The sequence below is a fragment of the Zalophus californianus genome, chromosome 2, assembly GCF_009762305.2.
Source record: "Zalophus californianus isolate mZalCal1 chromosome 2, mZalCal1.pri.v2, whole genome shotgun sequence".
NCBI lineage: Eukaryota > Metazoa > Chordata > Mammalia > Carnivora > Otariidae > Zalophus > Zalophus californianus.
Window position 1 is genome coordinate 47,269,167 of NC_045596.1, and position 7,417 is coordinate 47,276,583.

The following is a 7,417-nucleotide window of genomic DNA, read 5'->3' on the forward strand; positions in this document are numbered from 1 at the left end:
CAACTGAATATTTTCTTATTTAGCTCAAGTAGTAAATACTCCCTAAGTATAATATTTAAAGGTATCCAGATATCAATGGTAATAGGCGCTTTTTTAAAATTTTTTATTTTTTTAATAATTTTTATTGTTATGTTAATCACCATACATTACATCATTAGTTTTTGATGTAGTGTTCCATGATTCATTGTTTGTGCATAACACCCAGTGCTCCAGGCAGAATGTGCCCTCTTTAATACCCATCACCAGGCTAACCCATTCCCCCAACCCCCTCCCCTCTAGAACCCTCAGTTTGTTTTTCAGAGTCCATCGTCTCTAATGGTTCGTTTCCCCCTCCGACCTACTCCCCTTTCATTCTTTCCCTCCTGCTATCTTCTTCTTTTTTTTTCTTAACATATATTCCATTATTTGTTTCAGAAGTACAGATCCGTGATTCATCAGTCCTGTACAATTCACAGTGCTCATCATAGCGCATACCCTCCCCAAAGTCTATCACCCAGCCACCCAATCCCTCCCACCCCCCACCACTCCTGCAACCCTCAGTTTGTTTCCTGAGATTAAGAATTCCTCATCTCAGTGAGGTCATATGATACATGTCTTTCTCTGATTGACTTATTTCACTCAGCATAACACCCTCCAGTTCCTTCCATGTCGTTGCAAATGGCAAGATCTCATTCCTTTTGATGGCTGCATAATATTCCATTGTGTATATATACACCATCTTCTTTATCCATTCATCTGTCGATGGACATCTGGGCTCTTTCCACAGTTTGGCTATTGTGGACATTGCTGCTATAAACATTGGAGTGCACGTACCCCTTCGGATCCCTACATTTGTATCTTTGTGGTAAATACCCAGTAGTGCAATTGCTGGATTGTATGGTAGCTCTATTTTCAACTGTTTGAGGAACCTCCATACTGTTTTCCAGGGGGTTGCACCAGCTTGCATTCCCACCAACAGTGTAGGAGGGTTCCCCTTTCTCCACATCCCCGCCAACATCTGTCATTTCCTGACTTATTAATTTTTGCCATTCTGACGGGTGTGAGGTGGTATCTCATGGAGGTTTTGATTTGGATTTCCCTGATGCCGAGCAATGTTGAGCACTTTTTCATGAATCTGTTGGCCATTTGGATGTGTTCTTTGGAAAAATGTCTGTTCATGTCTTCTGCCCATTTCTTGATTGGATTATTTGTTCTTTGGGTGTTGAGTTTGATAAGTTCTTTATAGATTTTGGATACTAGCCCTTTATCTGATATGTCATTTGCAAATATTTTCTCCCATTCTGTCGGTTGTCTTTTGGTTTTGTGGACTGTTTCTTTTGCTGTGCAAAAGCTTTTCGTCTTGATGAAATCCCAATAGTTCATTTTTGCCCTTGCTTCCCTTGCTTTGGCGATGTTTCTAGGAAGAAGTTGCTGTGGCTGAGGTGGAAGAGGTTGCTGCCTGTGTTCTCCTTTAGGATTTTGATGGACTCCTGTCTCATGTTTAGGTCTTTCAACCATTTGGAGTCTATTTTTGTGTGTGGTGTAAGGAAATGGTCCAGTTTCATTCTTCTGCATGTGGCTGTCCAATTTTCCCAACACCATTTGTTGAAGAGACTGTCTATTTCCATTGGACAGTCTTTCCTGCTTTGTCAAAGATGAGTTGACCATAAAGTTGAGGGTCCATTTCTGGGCTCTCTATTCTGTTCCATTGATCTATGTGTCTGTTTTTGTGCCAGTACCATACTGTCTTGATGATGACAGCTTTGTAATAGAGCTGGAAGTCCGGAATTGTGATGCCGCCAGCTTTGCTTTGCTTTTTCAATATTCCTCTGGCTATTCGGGGTCTTTTCTGGTTCCATACAAATTTTAGGATTATTTGTTCCATTTCTTTGAAAAAAGTGGATGGTATTTTGTAGGTTTTTCGTAGATGGCTTTTATGATATTGAGGTATGTACCCTCTATCCCTATACTCTGAAGAGTTTTGATCAAGAAAGGATGCTGTACTTTGTCAAATGCTTTTTCTGCATCTATTGAGAGGATCATATGATTCTTGTTCTTTCTTTTGTTAATGCATTGTATCATGTTGATTGATTTGCAGATGTTGAACCAGCCTTGCAGCCCAGGGATAAATGGTGAATAATCCTTTTAATGTACTGTTGGATCCTATTGGCTAGGATTTTGGTGAGAATTTTTGCATCCATGTTAATCAAGGATATTGGTCTGTAATTCTCCTTTTTGATGGGTCTTTGTCTGGTTTTGGGATCAAGGTAATGGTGGCCTCATAAAATGAGTTTGGAAGTTTTCCTTCCATTTCTATTGTTTGGAACAGTTTCAGGAGAATAGGTATTAATTCTTCTTTAAATGCCTGATAGAATTCCCCTGGGAAACCATCTGGCCCTGGGCTTTGGTTTCTTGGGAGATTTTTGATGACTGCTTCAATTTCCTTAGTGGTTATAGGTCTGTTCAGGTTTTCTATTTCTTCCTGGTTCAGTTTTGGTAGTTGATACATCTCTAGGAATGCACCCATTTCTTCCAGGTTATCTAATTTGCTGGCATAGAGTTGCTCATAATATGATCTTATAATTGTTTGTATTTCTTTGCTGTTGGTTGTAATCTCTCCTCTTTCATTCATGATTTTGTGGATTTGGGTCATTTCTCTTTTCTTCTTGATAAGTCTGGCCAGGGTTTTATCAATCTTGTTAATTCTTTCAAAGAACCAGCTCCTAGTTTCGTTGATCTGTTCTACTGTTCTTTTGGTTTCTATTTCATTGATTTCTGCTCTGATCTTTATTATTTCTCTTCTCCTGCTGGGTTTAGGCTTTATTTGCTGTTCTTTCTCCAGCTCCTTTAGGTGTAGGGTTAGGTTGTGTATTTGAGACCTTTCTTGTTTCTTGAGAAAGGCTTGTATTGCTATATACTTTCCTCTCAGGACTGCCTTTGCTGTATCCCAATGACTTTGAACAGTTGTTTTCATTTTCATTGGTTTCCATGAATTTTTTAAATTCTTCTTTAATTTCCTGGTTGACCCATTCATTCTCTAGTAGGATGCTCTTTAGCCCCCATGTATTTGAGTTCTTTCCGACTTTCCTCTTGTGATTGAATTCTAGTTTCAAAGCATTGTGGTCTGAAAATATGCAGGGAATAATCCCAATCTTTTGGTAACAGTTGAGACCTGATTTGTGACCTAGGATGTGATCAATTCTGGAGAATATTCCATGGGCACTAGAGAAGAATGTGTATTCTGTTGCTTTGGGATGGAATGTTCTGAATATGTCTGTAAAGTCCATTTGGTCCAGTGTTTCATTTAAAGTCTTTATTTCTTTGTTGATCTTTTGCTTAGATGATCTGTCCATTTCAGTTAGGGGGTGTTAAAGTCCCCCACTATTATTGTATTGTCAGTGTGTTTCTTTGCTTTTGTTATTAATTGCCTTATATAATTGGCTGCTCGCACGTTAGGGGCATAGATATTTACAATTGTTAGATCTTCTTGTTGGATAGACCCTTTAAGTAGGATATAGTGTCCTTCTTCATCTCTTATTACAGTCTTTGTTTTAAAATCTAATTTGTCTGATATAAGGATTGCCACCCCAGCTTTCTTTTGGTGTCCATTAGCATGGTAAATGGTTTTCCACCCCCCTCGCTTTCAATCTGGGGGTGTCTTTGTGTCTAAAATGAGTCTCTTGCAGACAATAGGTGCTTTTATTTGCTTGTAACCAAGAGAAGAGTTAAGCTTGAGTTAAATTTAAAAAAATAACACTTATGTGCCATATAATAGATTTATAATAAATTTTTTTAAACAATTTTTTAAAGTTTTTATTTATTTATTTGTCAGGGAGAGGTGGGCTCCCTGCTGAGCAGAGAGCCTGGATGTGGGACTCCATCCCAGGGCCCTGGGATTATGACCTGAGCCAAAGGCAGACATTTAACCATCTGAGCCACCCAGGCGTCCCTATAATAAATGTTTTAAAACACAATGTATTTTAAGAAAACTGAGTGTGAGTTAAAGGCAAAAAATAATTGTAGCTTTCCTTATATTTCTTTACCCTCTTATTGACTTAGCATAAACATCTAGATAAGTCCATCTTTCTCATTATTTAAATTAATACAATAAATGTTGAATGGGTCATGTTCTCTAAATCTCCATGTCTCTTTAAGATTTTAACCAATAAGATTTATTTTAGAGAGAGAGAGAGAGAGAACGATCACAGATCGGGGGGGAGAGCAGAGGAAGAGAAATTCAAGCCGACTCCCCACTGAGCAGGGAGCCTGATATGGCTCATGACCCTGAGATCATGAGCTGAGGCAAAACTAAGGGTCTAATATTTAACCAACTGAGCCGCCGAGGTGCCCCTCTAAATCTTCATTTCTAATAAGCGGTGGTTCCAACATATCATGTAATCTTATGTCTCTATTCATTTAACACAAAGTAAATTTGGTTTCTGTCCATGGACACTTAATATAATCTGTGCTTCCAGAACTTGATGAATTTGTCCCAAAAATACAAAGCACTGCCAATTATCACACTTGCCACAACAGCATAAAGCCTCTCTTCCACCTTCAACAAACAATAATTAGATAACCTATGACACTACTTTTTTTTTCTGCTTTTTTATTTCCTCTACATTTGACCCAAAACATTACTCTGATACTATCATTTCCTTTTCTTAAAATTATGTTAGATTCATTAAAATCTAAAATCTAACATTATAGTACATAAGATTCAAATTTAAATATTACTTTAAGAGTATGGAGGAGGCATTTATGAAGTTCTGGTAGGAAGGAATGGATATTTATCTTTTGTGTGGAACTGGGTTCATTTAATTGTTACTCTCAGAAATTTTAGATAAATTTTCTCTGTAAAATAGTGGAGTCTGGAGTCTATTTTCTGAGGATGATATAATCTATTATATATATAAAATGGAAAATTTTTTCATTGGATCTTCTGTTCACTGGCTTCAAACCTAAGCTATGACTAAGGCACATATATGCCAGGAGTTTTCCTTTGGCCCCTGGTAAATATAAGATCAGGTAGTTATAGTAGGGAAATCCAGAAGAAGTATAAAGAAAGGATTCTCTCCATTATGTATTAGAAGATCTATAAATTATATACATAAACCTATATACACACTATGTTTAGATTTTCTTTTTACCATGTGCTTTCATCTATTTTTTTAAGCTTTCCAGGAATACAGGAATGAAACTGGCAATTATGATTTGTTGTGTTTTGCTGAAAGCTGGTCATACTGTTTTCAATCCTATAGACTTCCCTTCAAATTCTACATACTTGGAAAAATAAATTCATCTTACAGTCACAGTCTCAATGAAGACTACTCCAACATGTAAATGTTTCTCTGGTTTTGGGGTGGTTACTGAAAAGTTAAAAATAGTTCTAGTGCATTGCTTTCTATTTTGTTGATTATCTTTTTCATTTTTATAGCACTCAATACATCAGGATTGGTTTGACTAACATAACTGTAATTTACATTTGATTTTCTTGGGGACTCATTCTTCTAAAATAATAAATCATTATGAAACCAAAAGTATTTTTACTAGTTTTTCATTTCCTTGTGGACTCTTTCATTGTAAGAATGTCTTTTCAAAAACTATTTACTCATCATTTGATCTTACAGTTGAACATGCAGTATCTCTCGGAAATTTTTCAATGCTCTTATGAAATAGGTAAAAGCAATTGCAATTAATCTCCTTATTTTTCAAATGAAAAAAACTGGTTGAGTTCAGCTCCTGGTTAAAAACCTCCAACTTGTTTTTCAGACCTGCTGTAATAGGCAATTACAAAGGCTTTGTCAGGCAGGACTTTGCAGGAAAGCTGCCCTCCCCACACTGACCTCTTGCACAGCCAGTGCTCTGCAGTCTCTGAGGGAGGGCAGGGGCAGCCAGGGTCTCAGGCCCCCCTGGCTGGTCATGATCCTTCCATGTTTATATTCTTAGCTCGGGTCCTTTCCTTGCTAGGTCTCTCTGAGGTCTTTGGCCCAGGGCGTCTTCAGATGCCTCGGCCAAGACTTACTATTTTGGGGTGAGGAGGGAAACTTTGAGGACACTTTTCCTCTCTCTGACTCAGTATCCTGTGCTTTCCTGTCCTAGCCTTACTCTTTCAGTCCCCACCCCAGAGTTTAGCCTTCCAGAGGCCAAAGGCCTCTTTCATTTTTGTTTGTTGCTTTAATTTCCTACTCCTGGCCCCTGAGCTCGCTCGCTGTCCCAGCTCAGCTGAGCTCCTGGGACTGGCATATACAGATGCTAGCTCCAAATTCCTGGTAAGGCCTACGACAAGAGCGATTCCAACAACTCCGGTATTTCTAAGAGAAAATGAATTTCTTAATTTGTTAATTTTTCTCAACCTTCTTAATTTAGCATTGCTAGGGCAGACGCTCTATAAAGCTTCCACCAAAACACAGGGCAATACAATTTTCACTTCTAATCCATGATACCTCTAAGTCAAAGGACAACAGAGCCTTAGTCCCTTCAGGCTTGTATATCAAAAATACTATAGACTGAATGCTTTAAAAACAATAGCAACTTATTTCTCACAGTTTTGGAGGATGAGAAGTCCAAAATTAGGGTGCCAGCACCATAGAGTTGCGGGGAGAGCCTTCTTCTCGCTTCAGGATTCCAAAGAGCCTACTTGTTGAGTCCTCACCAAGAAGAGACTGGAAGCAAGTGCTCAGCTCCCTCTTATAAGGGCATTAGTGCCCCTCACTAGGGCCCCACTTTCATGAGGTAATACAATTCTAATTACCTGCCAAAGATCCCACCCCCTAATATCATCACATTTGGGGCTAGGGTTTTGACTTACAAATTTTAGGGAGAAACATTTAATTCCTAACAGAGCCTAACAAAACACTGTAAGGAAGCTCTCTCAGCATATCGCTTCCTCCCAACCTAATCCCCTCCCCCCACACACTTATCTTATGTTCCCTATTTTTTTAAGAAGAAAGTAAACCGAATATCTTGATGACCAATACCTTGTCTCAATTTTGTTTTAGTCCTGCACTGCAAAAATATGTATTTTGGCTACACATGCATTTTTTTATTTCCTTTTTCTTTCAATTAGCAATAATCGCGCCTCGGATAAACCTCATTGGCTACGATACTGCCACTGAGCAAAGCTTATTTCCTTTTTCTTAATATCTAAATCTTTCTCTTTTCCCCTTGCACAATTTCCCAATGAGGATTCCTTAAAGTTAGAAACTACAATTGACATACAGATTAGTCTTCTTTCCAGTATGTTCTGCTGACTCCATGACAGATTTTATTATTCAAAATTAAGCATTTTTATTCATCTCTGACTCTCCTTAGAGCCTTAAAAATGGTTGGGACCAAACCAAAGATGTTTTTTAGTATCCACAGCATTGAAAGTCTTACCTAACGTGAATGGCAGCTGGAGCTTTCTTGCTTTGGGACACTCCAGCTCTTACTTCAG

General features: G+C 38.3%; 1 non-coding gene across 1 annotated transcript; it reads right to left on the minus strand.

Annotated features, from left to right (window-relative positions):
• Positions 1-6,965: 6,965 nt before the first annotated feature.
• LOC113926009 lies at positions 6,966-7,105 on the minus strand. Its single transcript, XR_003521108.1, has one exon. It is a non-coding gene; the product is annotated as a U4 spliceosomal RNA (small nuclear RNA).
• Positions 7,106-7,417: the final 312 nt, after the last annotated feature.